At 34.1% G+C, this 27,824-nt stretch overlaps 1 protein-coding gene across 2 annotated transcripts in view; it reads left to right on the plus strand.

Annotated features, from left to right (window-relative positions):
• The window catches only part of LOC145693317 (alpha-tocopherol transfer protein-like), a 105,041-nt gene that overhangs the window by 26,542 nt on the left and 50,675 nt on the right, over positions 1–27,824 (plus strand). The window contains exon 1 of one of the 2 annotated variants that reach the window (XM_081769197.1): positions 21,872–22,015. The exons of the other annotated variant lie outside the window; for it this stretch is intronic. The gene's annotated coding sequence lies outside the window, so the exon portion shown is untranslated. Of the gene's footprint in view, positions 1–21,871; positions 22,016–27,824 lie in introns of those variants that run through there. 2 annotated transcript variants of the gene reach the window in all.

Below are 27,824 nucleotides of genomic sequence, written 5' to 3' on the forward strand. Positions count from 1 at the left end.
CGCTTTACGTGCAAAGGGTGCCGGGTTAGATTCCCGTTCGAGTGAACTTTTTTGTTGCTTCAATCAATAAAGTAGCCATTTGTAACTGCAAGTAAAATATTAATTGATCATATACTTATAATGAATAAAACAATAGAAATGTTCAAATCAATTTAAAATATGCCAATGTTCCATGTTAACTATCAACGGAATCTATCCCGTAAATATATTGGAATCAAGAGTTATATTATGATTACCATAGTCATTGTGTAAAAAATGTTTTCGACGCTTCGTGTCTATATCTGTGGAAAGTGTGCAAATTACAAGGGGAATGAGGTGGAAATCTCCTTTGGTTATAGCAACATCCAATATTACTAACGAGGATTTCCCCCTCATCCTAATTGTAATTCGCACAGTGTTCACAGATATAGACACGAAGCGTCAATAACACATTTTACACAACGATTGTGGTAACCATAATATTTATAACTCGTGATATCAAAATATTTACGGAATATATAACATTTCGTTGCTAATTAACATGGAACATTGAAAGATTTTAAACTGATCTGAACATTTATATTGTTTTATTCATTATAAACATATGGTGAATTAATTGTAATTAGAAATGGCTACTTTATTCGTTGAAAAAAAAAAGTTGACTCGAACAGGAATTGAACCCACGTGGCCGTTAGTGAAGGACCCTTTGCATGTGAGTCTCAGATTCTCTCTCTCCCATTCCGCCACTTCACAACTTTCTGCGTCGTACGATATATGTGGGAGTCGAAAACTTTGACATCTTTTCTTCGCTCTTTTTTGCTAATGCGCTCTCCCAGTTTGTAATATTAATACTTTAAATGTGCAGTACTACCTCGCGAAAAAAGCTCAGAAGTTCATTTACCAAAGTCTGCTTTCTCCTTGTAAGTTAAACTGCGACGTTGCCACATTGTGAAATTTTGATCCCTCATGGCCGCTGAAGGAGGTTCCGGAAGGCATATCATCATAAACATTTTCGCTTTATTTTGGCCGAAAGCTGTTTTTGACACAGATGCAACGTTTCGTAGAAAGTTTTGTCTATCTGTTGAAACTGCAAGTAGTGAAAAATTTCGATTATTCAGTTACAACATTGATCGCATGATGGATATTCGATTTTTCATTACAACATTGATCACATAATGAATAAAACGAATAGCAACAAACAGCTTCTTGATATGAAGTCAGTAAAAAGAAGAAATACTTTGTGTTACAATCAGTCGCGTAACTACGATTTTTTGGGCTCCCCTGCAAGAGGATATCCATGGCCCCTACCTTAATAACATTTTTGCGGAGTTATAGATAATAAATAACCATACTTCACTGTATCTGTGAATAATGAGATAAATGCATGCAACTACTAGACCTAAATATTCTTAAATGGAAACCACTTTGTTATACATACAATTTCTTCAATGAGCTTCACAATGAAAGATGGACTTTCCTCTTTGCAGTTAGTGACGTCAGTCGTCAGGAAGAGTAGCAGGAATTAATTGAATGGTTTCCTTCTTGCTTTCCTGTCAGCAAAATCCTTCACTAACTCCCGTACATCCATTTTTTCAGCTTCGTCCGCATTTATTGAGAGCAGTGCTAGATTACTTGTTATTTTGGCCCATTGTGTTTCTCAGATAGTTTATTAATTTCAATTTTGAGAACAACCGTTCCGCAGAAGTAACAGAGACAGGGAGCGTCAAAAACAACAAATACGCGACAATAAGTTCTGAAAACCTAGATGCCAATGACTTATATTTCACAATTAAAAGCCTTGTAAGTCAAACAGAATTCAGAACACTTATTTCAGATTTCAGCTGTTTCACAAAGCAAATTACTTCCATCGGAATCGAAGAACCAATATCACAACTGTAAGTTGTTGGAAGTATCTGTGCCCTTCTTAGAATTTCATCATCAGTGAGATGAATTGTATTGGCAGAAAACAAAAAGGGAAATTTGGATACTGTATCACGCAAAGATGTAAAACGACAATGGAACTGTGAATTTAGTATATCAAATAGTTTATAATAGATGTTAATTCTAAAGTTTGATTCAATATTTCCCGCCAAAGAAAAATAGAAGAGCCTATAAAAGCCGACCGAACCGAATTTCCCTCCTTTTTGTTTGCGGTCCTTGAGCTACACGTCAAACCTCCCAAAGAAAGTCCAAAAAAAAGGGGGGGAGAGTGGAGGAACATTGCCGACTAATACAAAACTGAAAAGCATGTTGATTCGACCTATTAGGAAGCTAGGGTGAAGGGCCCTCTTGAAAGTGTCGGACCCCCTCGCATTGCGGGGTTTCGCGCCATAGTAGTTACGCCACTGGTTACAGCCCTTTGTAGGCCTGAGCCGCTCAAACTTAATCTATTAGCGATAGATTGACCTTCGTCAAACATAGTGACTAATACGTGATCAGTGCCCTACGTTGCTCTATCTCTAACAGGCGTATCAGGAGCTTTCTAGACTTAATGTCCGTCGACGTTAGGTGGACGCCAAAAATTAGGAAACATCAGCTGGGAATCGAACCTGGGACCACGCGGACGTAAGTCCAGCGCTCTAATCACTAGGCAACGGTGTTTCCATGTGGATTCAGTACCAAGAATACACACTTCTGATTTAAACCTTTATTTCAACCGGAAGTGATAGACATCAATTACTACTTTTGGCTTCCAATTACCAACCCAAAAACAGTAAGAGAGAGCAAGTAATGGCTTATGCCCTTTAGGCTAATGGACACGATAATAATAATAATAATAATAATAATAATAATAATAATAATAATAATAATAATAATAATAATAATAATAATAATAATAATAATATGCTTACAGTTATTGAAATCCCAAGTAATTGTGTTGGTTGATTTGAAAAGGATATACAAAACAAGAATCCTTCCTACCCACATCTTTCCCTACAGCAAAATGGCAAAATCATTTATACAGATCATCAAAATAAATATTTTGTAACGTGTTCAATTCTCGTTAAACATAAGTGGTTTAATCATTATCGTGCAATGTTTTTTTTTATAATTATTATTATTATTTTCTTGTAATTTCATTTTAGAAAATGAATATTTAGCGCAGGTATTAGTAAACATCTTTGAGAGAAAAATCCTGGAATTGGAAACTGATAATAGATGACACTAAATTTAGATTTTTTTCAAACTTAGGATTAAGTTTTTTTTTTTTTTTTCTTATAGTATTTTCAAAAATACTTCTCACCAAGTAATATTATTGGAATGTAATATTTTAAGTGCTCCATGTCAAGCATTGGAAGTTTCTGATTTCTCTATTAAATGACAACTATAAGCGAATGGACACCTTAAATAATGGATGGCTCTAGCGAGTATCTTAAAACGGCCGCATGTGCAATAGACAGAATAACACATGGACACGTATAGCCTTCTTGACAGATTCAGCATCTACACTATTCGTATATACATACGAAGTTATACTTGTAGACTCCTGTACCTGTAGGTACTCATATAGTCTCCCCTCCACCACTACTTTCAAAAAGCATCTCCTAATACAAAAGGGAAGACAAGACTAAATGTAAGAATTATTTCTCAGAGTTGAGATGATCAACGCAAGACGACATAGATGAGATTAAAGGAAGTGATATGTACAGGACGGCGCCCTCGGAACCACTCCAACGCAGATGGAATGGAGCTGTAGAAGTCATGAATATTATAGCATTCCGCGTGCAATGCATTACTCAGTTTCATGACAGGAAATGGATGAGGAAACCGCGCCGGATTATGTCCCTCAAAACATTTCACAGATGTTCAGTCGTAATATCCCGGAAACAGTATCTATGTTAACCATAGGATCCACAGTACCCTAAAATAGCGACATAATCACGGGCACTAACGTGTCCAATAGGCATCAGAATAGGACCCACTGAAAACCAGGATATTGTCGCCCAAAACATTGCGTAGTATGAAGTTTGCTCTTACACACCACCACTAACAGCCCGGCGCTGTCTCTGTCTGACCGTTGCCAACCCAGACGTCTGAAGTGTTTGCAATCAGGGTGTTCCCATTAAATTGATAAATATTTGTAGTTTCGGTGTTTCTCTTTGAGATTTTCAGAATAACAGAGAAACAAGAGAGGTCGTACCCAAATTTGTATTTGTAGCTATTTGGCATTGCAGAGTATTATGAAAAAGATAGTCAGTACCTTTCACAAACTTCTGCTAAACAAATTAATGAGCACTAATCGATTGTTGGCAGTACACGGTGTAATTACTCAGCACTGAAAATTACATATGTCAAAGATCCTGAAAATATTGTTTCATACAGAAAGCAAAATAATTACTTACAAAATTGTAATTTTTCCACCGCTGAGACTCCTCTCAGAGCTGCCATAGGACGTGAATTGTATTGGATTATGGTATTCAGTTTAAAAGCACTTTGTTCCAGCTAAAATAAATAAATGAAAATAAGAAAATTGAATCTGATACTGCATATAAAAGTTAGCTTACTTAACGGTGCTGAGTACCTACTCCATCTTTATTTTTTTAGGCCATTGGTTTCTTTGGTGAATTTTGTTTTCTTTAAAATGAAGTGGAATTTTAATTATGTAGTTTTACTGATTTCTTCAAGTCTAGTTAAACCGTCTGGCTTTTTCAAAACGAATTAGCGTTTAATTATATATATCATATCACAAAATTTAGTTTTCACAAAATCAACTTAAAGAAGAAACAACTTAAATCAAATTATGAAAATTCCAATTCACTTGAAAGAAAACAAAAATAGTTCTCCATACAAATGAATAGACGGTAAAACAATGTATTCAGCACAGTTAAAAGCTTTTTAGAGAATGATACAAATGAAAAAGCGTTCCGAAAATACGAGGGTCATCCAGAAAGTAAAGAACGTTTTGGCATGGTTAAATAAAAACAAAAGATATCAGCACGAAACTTTATTTACAACGCCACAGGACCTTACTCTACTTTCTTATGTAATCGTCACAGTTGTCAAGAGACTTGTTATAATGTGGAACCAGTTTATCAATGCCGATGTTATACTTATCTGTCGCCAAAAAACTGAGCCAGACTGTCACAGTTTGCTTAAGTTCCTCGTTGTTTTGCAAACTCTTTTGCTCCCAAAAAATTTTTAAGATTAAGGAATAAGTTAAAATCATTTGGTGCCGAGTCAGGGCTGTACGCAGGATGACCAAAGATTTCCCACTTTAAACGTAGAAGTACCTGCTGTGTTCGTACTGATGCATGGGGCCGGGCATTGCCATGGATCAACAACACTTTTGTCAACAGAATTCCACGTCTCTTGTTTTAGATGGCGCGTCGAAGTCGTTGGAGAGTTTCACAATATACTTCTAAGTTCAGAAAACGAATGACACTTCGTACTTCATATTTGGCGAGATTTTCGGTTGGCTCTGTCATTTTGAATGGCTGCAGGAACAAGTAGCGTCACTGCACAACATTGAAACTCGGCCCACAGTGGGATGAAGGAAGAAGCTAACTGCCGCCTGCTGCGCACGTGATCGCAGTGCTAGGGGCGTCGGCGCCATGCGCGGTGCGCTATCGTTTTTTTACTTTTTGGATGGTCCTCGCACAAGGCTTATTTGGAGTGCCTTGGTACGGTATGTTAATTTAAAAGGCAGATATCTGGAAAACTTGAGGAAAGTTTGGATTAGTAAATTAAATGAAATTCTTAATGTATCAGGTTAGCCTATAGACTAAAAAAGAAAGATGATAAGCACATTTAATAATGGAACAATGAAGGATAAACTGAGAGACAATTTTATCGATTTTTAACTAATAATAATGACCTTTGTAAATCTTACGATACGACAAATACTCGCATCTTTGTCCCAATCAATTTTAGCTGTATAATTAATTGCGTCCTTGAAAGATTTTAGTTACATATCCTTGTAATGAAAATAACGTTAGTTTAGTGCATAAAACTGGAGATAGAATAGCTACCAAAAAATTTCAACTTAAACAATCCTTAAATAACAGTAGTCAACATTAATTGCGAAAGAGATTGCAGTGTTAAGATTACGTAACCCGTTAGCTGTGGTGTATTGTTTATTTCTAATATATATATATATATATATATATATATATATATATATATATATATATATATATATATATATATTATGGCAAAAACCATTAAGTGCGAAATTAATTTTGAGCACAGAGGATGGAAGGTGTTACATGTTACGGTACGTTATCTTGACATCTTGACAAGAGATAGTAATAATTAATGATTTTATTAATTGTAGTTACGGACCGTGAAGGACGTAAGAAGGATTTGCTTAATTTTTTAATGATTCTGCGTCGTAATATTCGCTTCTTTGTCTTTCTGATTGTTTCTTCAGTCATGTAGACTAATTGCTGCTAAAATTATCGAATTTTTAAGATCGTCGAAAAGTAGACTTAAACAAGTTGACTGTTAGTACGTCAGACCTGCAGGAGCAGATCCAGGGAGGGCGAACGCACCCCCTAGAAGGGGAAACTTTCTTATTTTATATATAAATTAAACCCATCCCAGAATTTGGTGCTCTTAAAATTAGCTTTAAGTAGCAGTATTACAACTCACCGCCCCCCCCCCAGAAGTCCGTCCTGGATCCGCCCCTGGTGTATAGTCTTGTACAAAACTCATGTACTTTTTTACCCATAATCAGAAGTAAACGCTGGCCAACAGTAAAATATCACGTTCTAGAAGTTTCCAGTTTCGCTCGATAGATGTCAACCGTTGGAGGATGTCTGTTGCCATCTAAGGGCGATGTGTGTTATCTGTAAAGACGTTAACGGATCAACTACATTAACGAACTTGGTAGAGACAATCGCTCCAAGATACATAAAACAGATTCAGAAATCTGCTGTCGTTGAATTATGTGGAATAACGGATGAACGTAAGTCATCGTTACCCGTTAATATGTTCAACGGCTTGACTCTATTACTGAACTTGGCCGAAATAATCGCTTAAGCTATCTATTGCAAAACAAAATTTAACAAAAAAATGCTTCCGTTCAAGAGTATAGTTTGGAATAACGGACGGGCGAACTAACATTACAATATTATAAGTCTCACTTGTGTGACCTTAGTTTCGAGTGGTTAGCTTTATTTTTCTGTTGGAAGATTTTTGTTTCAAATCAAAATACACATGTTTAATTGCCCTACACGCAGATCTAAAAGCATGCCAAAGAGAAGTAGATGGCCATTTTTTAAAACAATAGTTTACGTATTTATAGACAGCGCTAGAAATAAAGGGGAAGAGTATGTAATAGCTGTACCGTCCAGCAGTGTCTTATACACTGGGTAGTTTCTTCCAGCGAGTTCACACTTCCAGCGAGTATTTATTAGTAATATCTCGTATATAGTATATAAATGCTTACAAATAAATAAATCTTATACACTGTGTGGTTTCAAAATATATTAATATCTTTGGGAGGACTAATTATATTAAGCAGAACAAAAGAATCTTAACAAACGTAGGATGAGAAAGTGAACTGCTTCAGAACTATTCTCAGAAGAAATTAGCCCAAGAAGCGAAGTAAGCCATTGAAATTTTAGGGTAGCAACTAAAAAGTGTATAGATTACGTAAGAATATGTTTAACTACGAACGTACTTTGAGAGGAAGAGGGGATACTGGAGGTCAAAATGATTGACAAATTTTGAAAGTAGGCATAGCTTTTTTTATGAGGGATACGTTAGAGAGATAGTTTGAGAGGATTTGTCAGTGTCTTTGAATGAGGATGGGTACTCCTGCCACACCTGTAGAAAAAAAAAATGACTAAAAGCTACACTTGACAACAGTTTAACGCTTTGACATAGTTGACTATTTCTGTCGTTGTTCATTTATTTCAATTTTGAAATTTTGTTGTAACTACTGTTGGTTCTCTGCTTAAATTGATAAAAGTTTGCTGTAAATAATCTGTAATGACAATATGTAAACACGATTTAAATTATAATTGTTAACGATATAGCTAAACATCTATGGAACTTTGAAAAGTAATATTTTCGAAATTGTATATAAACTTTATATATATATATATATATATATATATATATATATATATATATATATATATATATATATATATATATATATATATATATAAAAGATTGTGAGACGGGCTTCAAAGGTGAGGTTGGTAGCGGAACCAATTTCAGTAGTATTCTCAGCTTGTTTCTAAAATTACAGTGTATGTTCGTACAGTTCTGAAATAAAACTTTAGTTAAAAGGAATGATTATTATAAATACTCAGACCTTTCTTAGTTTTCCTGCGTTCGAAAATCGAACAATACCACAATAAGGGTGCGCAATGGTACTAAAAGTTTTTCTGTAGCTATGACTAAAAGGGTCCAAACTCATGTGAGAGCATTCGTGAGTTCCTGTCTCGTGCTTACTCAAACTTATATACATGAGGGCGAGTGAACGTTTGAGCGTGGAGTTTTAAAAAAGTTCTGTTTGACTAGTGTGATCTTTGGCTAGAAATGTGACTGTCTATTGAGTAAATGTGATGTCTGTCTAGTGATGTCAAAGTGATGAGAACGTGAGGTCGGAAAAGTGAAGTGAATAAGATTAAAGAGTATGATGTAGTTATGTAAGCTTGAGGTCGAATAAACGTGGTATTGAAATAATGAGAGGAGCATGAGATTGATAGTTAAAGTGGACAGCTTTGCTTATAACAATTACAAATTCTAAACGTGCCTATTTTTTTTTCACCATATCGCTTCTCCGATCTTGAAAAATATTTGTTCTATTCGACCTCCAAATTCGTTTTCATAATTTAGAATAACATTGTAATATATAACCTGTGAACACTTAATTAACCAAAATGTGAACTGTTTTACCTTGACGAATCAATTCCACTTTTTTCTTAAAAAAAAAAAAAAAAAAAAAGTCGCGTATACCGAATGACCTTCAAGAATCGATGCTGTAAAATATCTTAACAACTTAATGATAGCTTCTAATAGGAACATAGCGATAATGCTTCAAGTTTCCAGGATGTTATATTCCTGTCTTGATCCTCCGTGATTAAAGTGGTTTGATTAAAATGATTTCATAAAGGCATATTTACACTATTTTCCCTTCTATAAATATACCTGCAGAGTCTTAACTTGAGTAAATATGCCTTAAGGATACAATTTATCATTTATTTAAAAAAAAAAAAATACGTATCTATATATAAAAAGGAATGAATCAACTGACTGTGGAGAAACTCTAATTTGTGTCATTATATAATTCGTAAAACTGACTTCTAACGCCAGAATAATTGAAAAAAAGAAATCAAGAAAGGCAACAACAACAAAAAAATATATCTGATACAATTAAAGTGTTTGGCTTTATTACATAAGCACTTGTCACTTTCTACGTAACTATATATTTTTTTTTTCTAATCTCGCCCTCCTCTACCCAGTATTCTTTATTTCTTTTTTTCTTGTTTTTACTTTTTGGGAAAGCGCAAATGGCAATGATTGTAGTATTAGACTGGTTCTTGGACTTTTTTTTTTATAATGGTGTTATAAAAAAAAATATTTTGACAAACCGGTACTAGTAATGGAATTCTTACTATTCCATAAAAATAAGAGTAGGGTTTCTTTAGTGGAAAACACTTCTTCGTTCTTAATAAGTAAGTGACGAACATGAACTAACTTACATGTTGTGATCTTGATTGAGATCTCGTTATATTTTCACGGAAACTAATTTCGACATTGTTTTACCAATGTAAATTTGGAAAGATCTCCGTTTACCAATAGAAATCAGCCAAGTGTTCATATGAGATTAGACTGAAGTCGGTACTTGTTCGTATAAAGCTTTTAAATTAGAAGCTGGTTAAGTTCAGAATCACACGCCGAGAAATTTCATAAACTCTCTTTATCCCGCTAAACTGTAATGCCTGCTCTTCATTATCGAGAATAAGCTTCACTTTGTGGATATGAACTTGAAATGTTCATACTTTGTAAAACAAGATTCGCCTGCTTAGGAAGAGGGAAATAACTTTTCCTAACCCTTTCGTGTCATTACTGGGGAGTATAAATATGTTGTTTAGAGTTTTCTATAAAGGCATAATATTCCACTTTCACACAGTGTATATTTATCCATAGGATATTTGTTACGATCTACAAATGTCTTGAATATATCTAGTAATCTTTTACGATACATCCAAGAAGTATTTAAAATATTTTCGAACGTTTTATTCAACTACATAAAAATAGTTCATCCAAGCAAGTGATTCTAATTTTTGCTTTTCTGACATAAGAAAAAGACTTTTTACATGAACGCAATGGTGAAAAAAGTTTAAACTAAAACAACATACATTAACCTCTTGAATGTCTTATTATTCTCACATCATTTTATCAAATCACTATGTATAATCAAAATGTAGGTTAAACATTTGCTTTAAATGATTGTCTCCAAACTTGTTACATTGACTACGGAAAGCGACACTTGTAATATGAAAATAACATTTTAAATTTAATTTTGTTGTGGAAATAGAGCAGATGTAGAATTCTAGGTCGCCTGAACTTCCTACATGTTGTGTCATATTTTACGTTTGAGTTTGGTTTTTCAGGTTTTACGTCCTTTGTGTAACTCCGAGGTTTTAAAAAATAAAACTTACTATTAACTTGAGCTCTGAGCATGACCGGGGTTTAAATCCGGAGCAGTTGGTGAGTGCGTAGACAATCATGGAAGATCAGCTATCACAGTATAGGTAATTTCTCATGATACTAATAATATATTGCATCGAGAAGCTGGATTGAAAGATTATACCTCATTGTTTACGACTGTTGTATTTTGCGAGTCGTAAAATTGAACGCTTTTTATAAGACAGTTGTTTAATTTGATGAATCCTATGGTAAATTTTGAATTACTCATCTCTGTATAATGTGGGACATTGTTAGTTTTCTTTCACACATCTGTTGCGTACAAATGTATGATTAAAATTATATGGAAAGCTTGCTTAGACGGGTTGTTTCATTTTCGTCATGCCTACGTCACAATATACGTTCACGCTTTGCGCACATAAATACTCTTAATTTTTATCACACACACGTGTTACATAGCTTGTATATAACGTAATATAATATTTTACGTTAATACGGTAATATATAGTGTATCGTTCTCATATTCATGTAGTTTTGCGGTAGGTCATGCACAATGATGTAACATTGTTTCCTAAATGAAAGGTAACCTTGCTTCTGCTGCCTTGGGAAGAGTTGAAAGATGAAAGCCTTGAACAAGGAGTGACACTATATTGTTCTCGGTGTATTTATGTGCTAAAACGAAGCTACGCTTGGCTTCACTTTTGTACAAGTGAAATTCTGAGAGCTATTATTATTCCCAATTTATATATAATTAGTATTTGTAAAGTGAAATTGTAGGAGAATAATTTGAAACTAGTCTTTTAAATTACCAGTGTAAACCCGACAAAGTTCATGTCAAAGTTCCATCGGAAATAAATAGATATAGAAGAGGAAAAGTCTCCTAACTTACCACGAATGCTTCCCAGCTGTAAAATACGGTTTGCATAATCTGGAAACAGATTTAGGTATCTTCTCCAAAGTTTTAGTTGCTAATGCGCATAAATAATGAAGTTGTAGCACCTTAAAGATTTGGGAAAAGTGAACCCAAACAATGGTAAATAAATTCCTTCGAATGTATTTAAGAAATTATAAGAAATTTTAGTAACATTATACATACACACTGAGAAAAACAATTGTAGGTGGCGTACTTAAAAAGGTAGGTTACATGCGCAATTCCTGTAGTTTTTGGGCTTAACGTACAGGAGATGTATAACTGAAAACGCATGTTTTATAATACTTTCCGTATAATTGTTCCACCTATACGTATTTTCCGTATGAAACAATATACGCGGTCAGAATCTCACATACAAATGGACGTAAGTCTTATATAACATAGCTGAGGAATGTAACGTAAGTGTATGCATGTGATATACGGAAAACAGTTGTCAGACATTCTGCAACGGCATGATTTAACATCTAAGGACAGTGTGTATGTAGCATATGGATAACGTATGCTCCATACTGATTTCTCTAGTAAGCAAGAGGATTCCGTATATTTGTATATACAATATACCGCTGTACGGAGAACGGATTTTTCTCAGTGCATTATAGAGACTATACAAATGTATATCATCAATGTTGTAAATAATGTGATGCTGCCAACTCGATATGTACTTGTTTATTTTCAACTGACACTGCCTCATATTATTAGATATATATCCTAATTATACAAGACTATCCTAATTACAAGGCAAAAATGTGTTGGTTGACAAAGTATTGTTATTAGAGTACAAAATTACATTTCAGTGACGGTAAAGAATCTCGATTCAATCCATTCTTGTCCACCATTAGGTAGTCACACTTCGTGTGTTATCTGGAGAAATTAATTGGAATTTTCGGACACAGCGTAACAAAGCAAATTAAGTTAGCCAGAGGCTCAAATTCAGAACATAAATCTTGTTCGTATCAGATCCGGAAAAAAACAAGGGATTAATTGATATTTAATTTACGAAATACTTTCTCCCATTCCTATGTCAAGGGAAAGCATAAGTTTCCTTCACTTGACGTGGACTTGATAATGAAATGAAGGACATTTGCGAACAGAACCTACCAAAAGATGTCAATTTACAACATTTGAAACTTGATGAGAGTTCCACTGCTACCGCATAGTTATTTGATGTTGGTTTTAATGCGATATCAAATGTCTTGAAACTGATTACAATTATATTTTTTTAAATAAGTTCCATATAAAGTATATCCATGGGAAAGAAAGTTCTTGCTTTGTTTTATATCGAATCTTAAACTTTTGAGTCTCTTATATACTCAGACTTCACACTGGTGAATTACTTCAGTTTGATATCTAAGAACGTATTACGTAATATTTCTAGAAATTGTTCATTAGTCATGTGAACACTAGAATTCATTGTTTTTACTGTGAGAAGATATTTTATTTTGTATTTTGCTCAAAACTTACGCGTAAAGTTATTACTTTAATTTTACATAATTTATTTGATGTTAGTACTTGATATCTCGAATGTATGAGAAGTCTTAAACTGTTGTTCAATGTTTTTCTTGAGTGGAAATCAAACATAGAAAGTTTGAGTCTGTAAGGTTCAAACCCTGATTGACATGTGATAATACTGTAGCGACAACTGTAGAGCGAAGTTTAGTTTGCTGATTTTCACGTTACATTCTCTTCCTTGCCTGGAACTGTAATATTCTACGGCTGTTGTGCGTAAAATGTTTTGATATGAGAAATTTGTTATATTCATTTGGAAACTATTCCATTCGGAATTTTCTTCACATTTTTATTTTATTCCGATAACACTAATGAGTCAATGCACATAGTTTTATACTTGAGGTTCAAAGAGTCCTCCTTGGAACTACTTTCGTCATAAAACAATATTTGTTCTCATGTATTTTGTAATTCGTGGATCATTGCTATAACAATAATTCTTCTCAAATAAGTATTAAAGTTTGCAACAGCGCAACGTATTAGAGATACATTTTTATTCACGATTATGCAGTCATCTTACATACCTAATAATATGAAGTAGTTCCATTGGAAAATATAGTGTATACAGAGTTGGCAGCACTATGTTACATACAGCATTAATGATAATGCCTTTGGACGGTCTCTATGGTGTGTATAATGTTGCTAACATTTCTTAAACACATTTGAAATTATTTGAATTTTCTTAAAAATTTTTTATTATCTGAGTTCAATTTTTTTTTCAAATCTTTATAGTCCCATAACTTTATTATTTTATGTCTATTAATAACTAAAATTTTGGAATATCATATACTTTTAGAGGAGCTAACTAAATCTGTTTTCAGATTAAGCAAAACCCATTTTACAGCTGGAAAGCATTCCTGGAAAAAATATTTATCGTTGTCTTTTGACTTCAGTGACATGTGCATAGGGTATGATGAGGAAAGTGTGAACTCGGTTGCATACAGTACAAGTGAAATATATGGTATTAATAAGCAGTGCATAACATGTTCTAAAAATATATGTACGGAGATATTGACTCATATCGATCCGACTTCGGTATAATTGATTTTTAGGACATATTTTATTGATTCCAATGCGGATTGACACGTCACTAAAGTCAAAACTGCGTTGCGTGTGGTGGTATATAATAACTGCATGAGGTTTTCGTACAGAAAATTATAAAATGCCTTAAAAAGGAAATTTGGGGGGCTAGGTAAAATTAAAGATTTGACGAAGTTTGAAAGCATAAGGCACAATTGATTATAAGGGATTATAGTGAATCACTGTCCTAATATCCGAATATATATATATATATAACTTTTAGTGTATTTTATAGAAGCATTGTTTTTAAATATTTTTTACGGTTATTATCTTTTAGATATAACCTGTTTTTAGATTCTATCATTCTTGGTTGAATCTTAGGGGAGGGGTGGTGTTGTAGATTCTCTATTAGTCTATATAATTATACTAATTATTCAACTGATTACCTAAATCTCTTTTGAATACTCAAACGTGTTAATATGAAACCAACAAAACACATAATCGTCTGCAATCAACCAAACATCTGTAAGGATTTGAATTGTATAGGCAACAACCGCTTCCTAGTTACTGTATTTCTAAAACAATGAAACTAAAATTATTGGGACCAATGAACTGCTGTATACAATCCGGATATCCAGAAATGTGGATAATTCAAACAACCATCAATTAAGACGTTATGAATATAAAAATATCTGAAATTCCTGAATACAAAGACATGTACTTCTCTTGTAAATAAGATCACTGTTACTACAAACAAATTTATAAAAATTCAGTATAGTACGTACTTTCGAAGTGTTAGTATAGCATGTGCAGTCAATTTAATTGCTTTGTCATAGACGGTTGTTTATGTGCTAGCAAATCCTGCAGATGGTTGACGGAGAAAAGTTGAATTATGCGGTCGCATTCAGGATGCCATTCCATCCAATTCAAGGTAGCAAATGCCTCGATTGCAGCAGTCTGTTTTCGGTTTCAGTTGAAGCCACTTCGTTACTTTCTTCATCCATCTGCTGAGACTTGAATACGTTATGAATAATTTCATCATCATTCAAAAAATTGAAATTTCGCGTACGTTGAATTGCATTATAATCACTCGGTTATCTCGTCTGCGGTACACTCGAAATAGCTAGGAATGTTTAGGTCAGGATGATATTTGCATGTCAAATTCATAATTCATGCCCTACAAATAATAAGTTTCATAGTTCTAGTTATTGTGGAAGAATGTGAAATTTAACTTGCAAGATATGTCTCTAACAAATAGAGAAGTAACCTAATAAAAGCATTGTAATAAGGTTCTACAGCAACAAACTCAAAAAAAAAAAAAAAAAAAAAAAAATATGACGCCGCAGAGAGTGTGAAGGATGCCTAGTGAATGTGAATGCAGTTATTCTTAATTCTAACACAATATATCACTATAGTTAGGCTCATGACACTGACAAGCGAATTTTCTTTATCATGATCTTAAACTGAGATGCAGTGGTTCAGTGATAGGGACATCACCGTAGGTGCATGGAATTCCTCGTTGGATCCCAAGTTTCATCAAGTGAGCTTTGTAGTGGACAAGCACCACATGTGTGGGTTTTTTTCATGATTTTTCCCGTTTCTTTACAGATTCTTCATTCCACTATTTTGTGCATTATCATAATCACCGTTTAACTTAGCCTTGAACCATGGTCGTGGGACCTTAATCAGTAAATAAATAAATAAATATAAATAAAAGTTGGAATAAAAATAAAAAATAGAATATGTAAACCTTTATTCAAAAAAGTGCCTAAAAACGAGACGAATACTTTCTTTATTCCATAAAATAATTGATCATGAGTGAAACGAGACTACAAAAATATAAATAAAAGTGGTGGGATCTGTATATATATTATTATACTATTATTTTGTGAGTACCTCACGGTGACAAGCGGTACTGCTGGGCGTGAATTAAAATACATAGTGCTGTTTTGAATTAAATCATATTTAAAATCTTGTCTACTTTCTTGTTGTTTATTTTAGACGTAATAATATTGTCTAAGGTTTGACCTTGTATCTTTTCATCAAAAACAGATTCTCCCGTCAAATGTAGAATAATGGCTAGAAACATGAAGTTGTAATATTTCTATGCATAGGAGTGTTGGGTTGATTTTTAATAATAATTATTTTGCAATATATTATCCGCTATAACTGGCATTGAATTTATCTATTACTTTTGTTGTATAAACTTAATTTTATGTAAAACGTTATGTATTTTCTAGAAATGAAACATATCTTATTCTAACTTTATTTTAAATACAGTATAACTTCTTATATCACAGACAACTTAAGTACTCGTTACAATGTTAATTTGAACATAATGATGTTTACGCGTCTCTTTCCTGAACTTTTTTTTAAAACTCAAAACAAAAGTACAAGGTCATGCACGTCAGTCTAGCTGTTAAAAGAAAAACTTGTTTACCTACTTCATGTATAAATAGTTATTTTGTAACGCATTTTATGAAAGTAAAAGTGAAATCTATTCTCCTTTTCCTTCCTTAGCTAGTATGGAAATCCCGAATTACCAAATTGATTGTGGAATTACCTTTGTGGTTTTATTGGGAAAGAAAAATACAGCAATCTTTCCTTAATAATCGGCACTTTGGTAATAATCTTAACCGGAACTACTTTCTTTTTATTCACAACAAGAAAGCAAAGATCAAAATGCTACAATAGACATGAATTTTGTCAAATGATAATATAGGCGTAATTGATTCATTACTGTAAGGTTTTTCATCTAAGCTTGTAATAAATTCTAATGATGAACAGCAAATTGAACAACATGTGCATCATGCTGTCAGGTGCCGCTACACTTGCATTATTGTGTGCTAAATTGTGCAGAAGATTTACCGATTTAAAACAATTGTGACTATTTAGTTACAACTTAAAAAAACAGTATTTAAAATATAATAAAACCGTGTTGTTTTAAAATTTAATTCTTTTAAATAATAAATTTAATTAATTAAAGCTTTTAAAATTAAGCAATATTTCGGCCTATAATGTAGAGCGGAACGAAGGTATATATGGAACAGATAGTTTTATTAAAAGAGTTGCCAACTTCGTAGTAATATGGTCTTATAGATCAACTGTCATCATTGTATAGACATACTGTGTATGTATAGTTAAGGCCAATGAGCCCTCCTGTATGTAGTTCCAGGAAATTTATTTTATTTTAATCTTTGAATTTTGAGATTAGTAATCAGTTTTCTCCAAACGGACATCTATAACTCAGTTTTTGACATGTGACTATAAAGTAATAAAATATGAATTCAAAATACATTAAATTTTTAGTTTGATCTTCCATCTTTACAAGATTTCCTTGACTGTCATTGTTGCTTGAAAGTGAAAAGAATTTAACTTGTAGCATTACGCATAGAAGTTAGCTCGCTCAAAAAGCAAATCATTCATTTTATATTTCTTTGAATGTTAGTAAAAGGCTTTATGTATATATATATATATATATATATATATATATATATGTAATTACGTCATTTCAAGTTGTTTTTATGTAATCATACATTCTACAGATGACGAAGTGAAAGGCAGAGGAAACTGTGGTCCTGTCATTAAATAAAGAATAGGCTGAAAATTGCTGATGCTTTGTGCTGGGTCAGCTTTGGAGCGAATCCGAAAGTAAGACGTTGAAATGATTAAGAGAAAAGGAAACAGCCATAAACTGTCCAAGGACTTTTTGCATTTAGGGTTGACGACTTCCATAAAATGTAATTGTCTAATGGTTACCTTGAAAAAATATTGAAATATAGTAGCCAATTTTCCCTAGTTTTTCTTTCTGATCATAAAATTAAATAATACAATATTAATGGATGTAAAATCATAAGGTTAAGAGCTTCAAAGGTTCAACATCCAATGTGTAGAATGCGCAAAATAGTGTTGCCTAGTCCCTTGCAAAACTTGTATTTCTAGGTGATGACAATCTAACATTCCTTCCTTTCAAAATGCTAGAAATATTTTATATTTGAACGTAATGTTTATTACACAACATTTTCCTTGTAAATTATTCATTGTAGGTTTGGAAAATTCAAGACTGCTAATAAAACTCCAACTAACCAAAGCAGTATATGTATATTTTAGGAGTATCGTATGTGTTTGTTACAGTTTCGGTTAAAAGAAACACACACACACATATTATACAAGTATATATTCTTAAAATATTATATATAATATTTTAAGAGTACATACTTGTATAATATAATATGTGTGTGTGTGTGTGTTTTGTTTGTTTTTGTTTTATAGCCGAAACTGTAACATACATATACGATACTCCTAAAATATATATACTGCTTTGGTCAGTTGGTTTTATTAGCAATATTTTTTTACTTGGACTAGGATTTCTTAAAGTGTATAAAAACTTTTATGCAACTTGAAACAAAAGCAAATCTTAACATCCTTTGGCAGACAGTTTATCAGAAATTGATACTTCAACGTATCGTTAACCATGCTCTATCCAGCAATTTTTAATAACTCAGTTTCTGGATTATCAGAGCTTAGTATAAGATTCCTTTGCATGCATTTGTTGTAGTAAGTCCGCTAGAGTCTCGTGAAGGACAGATTCGCATTGTAGATTAGTTATGAAGCTAAGAACTACAGTTGATTATGAAATAGCACTGGGTTTCCAGTGGTGCTATTCAGCCGGTTCGCTAGACAGGTCGTTAAAATATTTCGAGTTCTTAGAACTATTATACCCAGAAATATAAGTTTTATAAATTTTATTCAGTTATACCCAGGAACAGTAAATTTTAGTTAACTTTCTTTCTTTTTAAAAAATCTTACAGTACAGAGTTAAACATACGATCTCTCAGAAGAGGCATAAGCGTTTATTTCTTGATCTCAAAGGCTCAGATATCAAGAATGAGAACTGAAATCACATGAGTGTAGTTCTGAAGGTTATTTATATTTGAAACGGTTACCATTATCATTTCGAGGTGGCTCAGTGGTAGAGCGTTCACCTCCGGTGCTTGGGGTCCCTGGTTCGATCCCAGCTCGCGCCGTGTGGACTTTGTGGTGGACAAACACCGTGCTTGTGGGTTTTCTCGGGGTTCTCCCGTTTCCTTCCACTTTCTTTATTCCACCATTTCACTCATCGTCGCCGTCTCCTTTAGCCTAACCGGCATAACCATGGGACGTAAAACTTAAAGATTTCATTTCATTTTATAAACGCGAAAATAAACTCTGATTTTCTAAATGGCTGGAAATCGAAAGCAGATAAGTGAGTCGTGATAACGGTATTCCATGTAAAATATTGTCTAGGGCGCCCTTGTTCCACAGTTCGATTATCTTTTATCTATTTGAAGATATCACATAATTACTGTAAAATTAGCGGTATTTAAATTTCGCCATGATGGAGCCTCTTAAACCTTCACTTGGTGCACGCATTTTCTGTGTGAATTCAATAATTATGTTAGAACTGAATGTGTCAACAGTTTATTTATAATCAAAGATCATCTATCTCGAGAGAACTTCGCTTTAAATGCTATTAACCTTCCTTAAACTATAGTTTGTAGCATAACCATAGACAACAAGAAATAAAAACTATTGCTCACTGAAATTCAACAAGTCGGTAGACTATTATACTTGGAAGTCTATGATAAATTAGGTCTATTTAATATTAGTCTGTCATAGCCTTAACAAAGATTATAGCCCTCCTTTCTGATCTAGTAGCTACCATATGCCATTAGTGTGCGAGGCCCTGGGTTCGACTCCGGTAGAATAGAATTGAAATGCAGTGATTCAAATCCTTCTTTTAACAAGTTGGGTACCAAGCCCCTTTTATGAGTTCTTCCCTATAGACCATCTGTGTGTTGTTCCGATCGTTAACTTCTTTTCTGTTTTTCTGATTAAAGTTTATTAGATGTGCAGTCCAGGATATGATCAAGGGAGGGGCTAAACCATAGTTTGCAGCTTTATCCATGTAAAGCAGAATTGAAGCCCATTTTATCCAGTGTATACCTGAGCGTCAAGGGGTGGAGTTATAGCCCCTATAGTCCCCCTTGGATTCGCCACTGATAGGCTATATCGTCAGATTAGATAGTTTTTACTGAGAGGTATCACTTGTGTTCCGTTACAAAATGAATATTTAGTCATTCTCTATCGCGGAAATCACAGGTGATATCCATGGTAGCCATTGTGTTAACTTATGTCCTGTCCCGTACAGCCTCACTACTGACGAAGGATGTAAATACAAATCAATCAATGAATCAAAATAACGAGACAACGTTTCAGCTTAATACGCAATAAATACCTGTCACGTATAGGCCTATACGTGAAAAGACATCCGTTTATTTTTAAAATGGCAGGTGCTTACTACATATGGAGTTGAAACTGTATCTCTTTGTCGGAGCTTTTACAAAATACTTGATTAATAACCATTTAATACCGAGTAACACCTGTTCTGACCTGGACGAACCCTAGATCTGTTGGGAAGCAGCCCCAGGAGGTGTCGCAGGTCTACCACACTGTCATGAATCTGCTCGTTCATCCGTAGATCCCAAGACCTATTTCTCCGCTTCACCCACTGCTCCAAATAGTCCCCAGATTTTCAACTAAATTTAAGTTTGGGGATTTTGCAGGCGAAAAAAAAAAAGCGCTTCAGTAATTTACTCAAACTAAATTTATACACAAATGATTTTGAGCTCTACAAATACGGCAGTGCTCGAGTTGGGTGTTATGACTATCCAGTGGCATATAAATAATGGTGATATAAAAATGTCAACATCTGATCATTGATATGAAAATAAGGATTAACGTTCATATCCACCTGTGTGAATGGAACCAAGTTTAAGTGAAATGCTTCATTGGGATTTCGGTGCACCTGACATCGAGTGTCATTGAAACTAACAAAACGCGACTCGTTGGACCACGTTATACTTTCCAGTACAATAAAGTCCAGAATTTGCTTCTTCAAGCCATTGAAACCTTGCAGCTTTATGCATAGCAGCAGAAGTAGCATCTTTTGTGATATTCTACACTAGTGTCAGCCACGAAAAATTCCGAGATTTGAAAGTACATTTTCAAATTGGAGATGAGATGACGAGAAACAGCAGTTTTCGTCTCCTTTTCGAGACGAGACGAGAAATTTCTTCAGTCTCGTGGACAACATTAGTTCACCCAAATCTCAATCACTGTTTCAGTGTTACATGATTCATGGGATGAAAATTATAAATGGATAGAGTGACTGTAGTAACACACAATTAATAGCACTTATGAACGTTTAAAGATACGTAAGCCAGGCATGTATAACTTATACGATATAAGAGATGATAGGCACATTGGTTTGACTGTTTGCCATTGTTAAACCGCAATGTACCGTAACTGTACGTGAAAGTTAGGATGAGAGTCGCTCTTCTAGATGAAGAGAAACATGAATTCCGGTAGAAAATTTGTCATTGTATAGAGTTATTGTGTAGCAGAACACTTTTGCGTACGTGACATTATAATTATGATGCTTCGTTTGCATTGCATGCACTGTTTTCATCACAAGAAGAAGGAAAAGAGAGAGAGAGAATTACATTCAAGGATCATTGAGTTCAAAACATAATGTCGTTGACTTTGCCAGTGTTGCCAGTTAGAAATAGAAACAATGACTGGGGAAATTACGGTGACTACAATATATTTTCTTCTCAATTACATGTAAATTTGTGAAAAAATACATGGGAAGAAAAGTACAATTAAAGAGCAAAACAAGTCGGAAATGAGTAAGCATTGTGGGTACAACGTGTTTATATGAAGTAGATCTACTTTACGTTACAACATATGACGTAATATGTCTTCTAAAATGAGTGGAAAAAACTGAACAGCCAGTAAGTGCTCTTGAACGAGTTCACTTAGTAAACGCAGACTTTGTTAAGCGAAAGAAGCATTATGTGGTCAGTGCAGTGAAAGCCGCTAGGAACAAGAGACTGAAGTATTGTGTACATAATAATAGTAATAACAAATAAGGTGAGTTATTTTGAAGTAGCTATTTATTACATAATTTATTGATTTAGGTATGCTGTATAAGATCAGTATACTCAAAGTAAATCCTTTATAATAAAGGAATATTTTCATAGCCTTTATAAAGCGAATAACATATTAGTTATCTTAGGTAGTGATGTTCAGTGAATCATGCTCTTCTACAGCCTCTTACCTTACTTGAAAAGGAATTGGGCACGTAGAATTTCGGTTAACTAACGTACGTAAACATGTTAAATTTAGCATATACAGTACATTAGCGATATTATATGTTCTCTCTGACTAAAAGTCTAAATCTGTGACATCAGCAACCTCATTATTATTATTATTATAATTATATAACTATTATTGCTGTTTGATGAACTAATAGTAATTACGAATAAATACTTTTTTCATTCGTTCGCCTTTCTTTGGGCGGTATACTTCCTCTCTGCACTCAAATTTATACTTTAATGTAATTTATGTACTTTGTGTTATAATGTTAATCCGTTTTGATTGAATCTTGAGTCCGCTCAGTTTAAACTAAATTGAAATTCTTCATATGTTCTGAGATTAATGTGGAATTCGAACCCATGAGCTCCAACCGAGAATCGAACTTTAGTCTCCCACGCCGAGAGTACATAAACTAACCATATGACTACGATGGAGCTCGTGTATAATTTTATAGAATAGGGCTAATAACCAATGCTATATTAATTTATAGTGAAAATAAAAGTTGTTCCGAGCAGCTTTTCAGTCAACATGCTAACAAGAAATCAAGAAATAAAGATAAAAGTGCTAGTTGCACTGGAATTGCAAACTGACATATTGAGATGCAAGCTCTATATTGAGTTCTATAAAAAGGATTACCACCTTTCGTCTGCAGGCATGTTTGATTTATCTTTTACTAGCATAACAGGTTATTATTTTAAAAAAACGAACAAATAGACCCCTTCAAACAAGAAGTGTAATTTCAAAAATTACGATTTTGAGATATGCCGGCCACAGGTATGCCTTAACCCAGGCGCTCACCCAGAAATTTTTGTTGGGAGGGTTCATGCTTTGGAGGGGTCGATTTCTACTACAAGCCATTAGGTCTGTGTAGTATTGAACGGGTATTATTCTGCACCCGAAGAGACTATAAGTAATTGTAACATACTTTTACCTATATTTTTAGTGAAAAATGATAGAACTAGATTCTTTTTATAAGATAAAGAATATAGATGAATTGTAAGATCAAGTTTTCATATTATATCAATCATTTCTCTGTTAAATAGGTATAATTTTGTGAAGAAAGTGTAGAAATTCATATTGAGTTAGGAAGTTTTGGGAGGGTCCGGACCCATTGGACGTCCCCCGTGGGTGTGCCCCGGAAGGGCTGAGTCTGCGCCAACAGAAGTATCTGATTTCCTTAAAATATGTACATAAGGTAGCAACAGGGTCTATATACGTGTAACTTTAGTTGCTCTTAGTTCGTACGAAAAGAAGCTCATAATTTAATTTTGGTTTGTGAGACCCAGTCCGTTCTCTTGCGTTATCTTCTCGGACTTCTATGTCTATTCATACAATCTCATTTACATTTTTCGAGGAAGATTTATAGACTTTCTAAAGTATGACCATAAAGAAACTTTTAAATATGTTATTTTCATATTTTACCGAGTTCTCGTACATGCAATGACTGAAGTGCTACATAATAAAATTCAACGTCAGTAGCAATGAAAAACATGTACGCCATTCTATAACAACCTGAAAAGTGTAAAAGATAAAGTTAAGACCTATGACGAGAAAATTTATCTCTATAAAAGTGGTAATCCTGAATGAGTGGGTAAGTGACTAACTAGCCGACTGATCAACGCCTAATCCAAACCGCTGAATTTAGAAACTTGAAAGTATGACAGTGCATAGGATTCGTGACGTAAGATACCGGGAGGAAGAGGAATAAAGGTGGTAATTATTATATTAAGGATAGAGACAAGAAATTTAATATATAAACTTCCCATTTAAAGTAAATAAAGATGTATTTCAAAGAGTGGGTGTTGAAATTGTTAAGATAAGATGACCATATCTCGAAATCTCTCTTAAGGTCAGAGACTACTAGGGATATGAAACTTGGTATATGAACTCTTTATTCGAAACAAGTGGGTATATGCTACAGGATTTCCGGAAATTCCGCGTTTAACGAGAGAAAGGGGAGCAATTTCCAGTTTTATCTCTCTCTCTCTCTCTCTCTCTCTCTCTCTCTATATATATATATATATATATATATATATATATATATATATATATATATATATATATATATATATATATATATAATCTCAAATACTTAGAGATAGTCTCTTATTATCGAGGGAAATACGTGAACCATTTAAAATTAATTTTGAACAGTGCTAGGCCGATATAGGTTTTTAATCATTTCACTTTGATTGCATATTCTGAGAATGAAAGGAGTTTAAATACTAATACTACTACTACTACTACTACTACTACTAATAATAATAATAATAATAATAATAATAATAATAATAATAATAATAATAATGATAATGATGATGTCATAAACGTATTCTTGCCATGCGATGAATGAAAGTAAAGGCTGAAATATGAGATGCAATGCCGTATGCGGAGCAAATATGGAACTGTGGGCGAAATCCTCAGATAGCCGAAGGCTAGTTTGTAATATTTTAAAGAAAAGTGAGGTTATTGGTATCATAAATTGAAAGAAAGAAGACATTACGTTTTATATGTTCGATCTTCTTGACCTAGCCCGTCCTTTCCAGTACCTGTTTCTAACGAGCCCATTGTAGGGTTAATGTGCTTCATCACATCAACGAAGTGGCGTAACTAAATTTCTTGTTTCTTGTTAGCGCTTTTCTTGTTTACGCTACAATTACGTAACTTCGTTTTCTGAAGGTCTAAATGAGCTCTGACTTTATTGAAATAATGTAACCATTTCTATTCTTGCTTTATATATTTCAATCTGTCACTTTAAAAAAAAAAATGTATTTTAAACATCTCAATGCAGTTTGATACATAAATTCAGATATGTGTTGTAAACGGAACTTTAGAAGCAAAATGTGATGGATATACGATCATAATTTGTTACCGAAGTAAGCATAATTTGTGCGGAAAGAAATCATATGTTACAGCAATGCGTGCTCAAAGGCAGGGGCGGATTAAGGCTTTTGGGATCCTGGAGCCGACTATCTCAAGATGGCCCTGTGTTAAGAGTAATTCCAGCTCATAAATTTTCTTTGCTGCCTTCTACAGCCTCAGGTTTATCGAAACGCCGAGAACTATGCTGTAATATTTTAATGTGCTCCAAATTTACAATAATTAGTTTAATTACATTCATTATTAACAGTTAAATGCTCATTACTGCAGTGTAATACACAAATGCCAAATACAAGCCAAATTGTCAACAGTCTTTGTAAAGACACTAACAGAGTAAAATGAGAAAAATCGTATACAAATAGGTACCGGTAAAGCTGTACAGTACAAGGCTACATTGTTAGGAAAGTTTTCTTCCTACATTTTTGCTTTGCAAAGGCTTCTATTATGTCATTAAACGATAACTCTCTGACCAGAATATCATTCAGCAGAAAATAGGGCAAGAGCATTGAGCTTCTGCTGTGTCATGTTAGACCTCACAGGACATTTTAATCATTTAAGTTTAGAAAAGGATCTTTCGCCAGTATAATTTGTAACAAAAAGAGATCGATAAAATCTGTACACAATGCAGACATTTGGTTAAATTTGTATCTAAGTTACTTTCATATAACATCAAAAGTATGTTACTGTCTGTAAGAGAACTCGCGCTGTTATTTTGGGGTTCTCATTAGCAATAAAGAGCTTGTATATACAATAAGAAATGAAATTCTTCGCAAAAATTCGAGTCCATGTCACCATTGTACTTTAGCATAAAATTACTGATGGCTCGGTTTATATCCTCTTCGTCCATAGAGTTAAATTTGGTAAGAAACCAGAAAGTCTCGTGAAGATATTTGTACTGACAGTGAGCTGTCCTTCGCTGTAGCTCTGAAGTGAATTTATCTATGATCGGAAAGAGTGTTTCCATACGAAATTTATCACTCCCTAATAACACCGTTTCTTCTGAGTCACTTTCGTCAAAATGTTCCTTTCTACAGATTTTTCTTTCCATTTCATCACAGTACTTCTGCAGTCCACTCTCAGATTTCACAGATGTTTCCATTTCGGCATTTTGTTCTTCTAAGAGAAGAAATGTAACTAAGTAATGACAGAGATATTTGAAAGGAATTTTCACCACAAGCTAATAATTTGGTTTATAATAGAGACCCAAAATAGCTCACTCCCTCACCAGATAAGTATCGTGAAGATGCTGGTGGAAAAAGACTTAACTTCAACGATACCGCGAGCGTAGCGAGCTGTAAAAAAAAAAAAAAAAAAAAAAAAAAAAAATAGCATGGGTCTAAAGCCTATAAGATAATGGGCATTATGCAGAGTCGTTCTGACGTGTGATTAGTGCCATACTAAAGAGTTCGACTAACATTTGTTTCCTGCAATAGTACGGCTTTTAGTATGACGCTAATTATACATCAAAATGACTCTGCATAAGGCGGAATATGTTTATTGCTATATTTTGGCATTAAAGAGAGGGACTTTTTGGGGCCCCGGAGCCTGGGTTCCATTCGCTCCGCCCTTAATCCGCTCCTGCTCAAAGGGAATTTCCGGTTTAACCCTGCCCCTTGAACTAGATATTATGCAAAGATGTAAATGTTTACCAAACGTATTAAAATATCCATGCAGACACCCTAAATGAAATGAACTTGGGAGCTGGAACTCCACCCACTCCTTGATGAAACTCTGTCCTTTACTAGTCCCCAACCCCATCCATTATTACCCTCTCTTTATAGTTATTTTAAGCTCTGGTAAAAGGTCCATAAATTATACATCTAGTTATTTGATAGAATTGGCCCAGAAATCTTTTGCTATGTCCTCTAGTTTTTCATTGGAATTGCGAATGAAAGTTTGTATTCGGTTTAGAACGTCCTTTTTAATAAAAAGGAAAAACTGGATTCAGGTAGCATTCTTCTATAGAATTAATTACAAAATTAACATTTGAGTGAATAGCATCCTCTCACAGCCTCGTTGTACAGTACCAATCATTCCATTACCATTTACTTTTGTTACAAATAAATATGTTCGTAAAGGAATATTTTTCACTGCTAGGAAAAGACAAACAACAAGGCATACAATCTGCTAGTAAACAGCATATTTCGCTACTCTACCGTACATAAATAAATAACAACTTCTTCCAGCAAACTAAGAACTGTCGATTATTATTGGTAGGGATACGCACGAGTTGAGACATGTTTCGAATCTCGAGACATGTCTCGAAAATCTTTCTATTATTTTGAGAAAGTATTAACTCAGAAACAGCCTTGAAACCAATTCCAGGATTTATTACTTTAGAAAGGTACAGAACACATAAACTTAATAGTTAATCTTTCGAGATCAAGATGTAATTTTCAGCTCAATTCAGTTAATTAGTTAAGTGCTGGCTGTGTGTAGAATGGGGAAGGCGCGAGATCTATCTGAGTTTGGCCGAGGGCAGGTTGTAATGGCCCGGAGACTCGACACGAGAATTTCGGAAACTGCAAGACTTGTCGGGTGCTCGAGGAGTGCTGTAGTGAGTGTCTTCAACAATTAGTGAAACTAAGAGGAAGCGACGTTCAAACGTCAAAGGGAGGGCGCCCCCACCTCATTACAGATGTCGGACTTCGTAGGCTGGGCAGACTGGTCAAACAGGTCAGGCAGCGAACTGTGGCGGAACTAA

This window comes from Thermobia domestica, chromosome 8, assembly GCF_964235325.1.
Source record: "Thermobia domestica chromosome 8, izTheDome1.hap1.1, whole genome shotgun sequence".
Classification (NCBI taxonomy): domain Eukaryota; kingdom Metazoa; phylum Arthropoda; class Insecta; order Zygentoma; family Lepismatidae; genus Thermobia; species Thermobia domestica.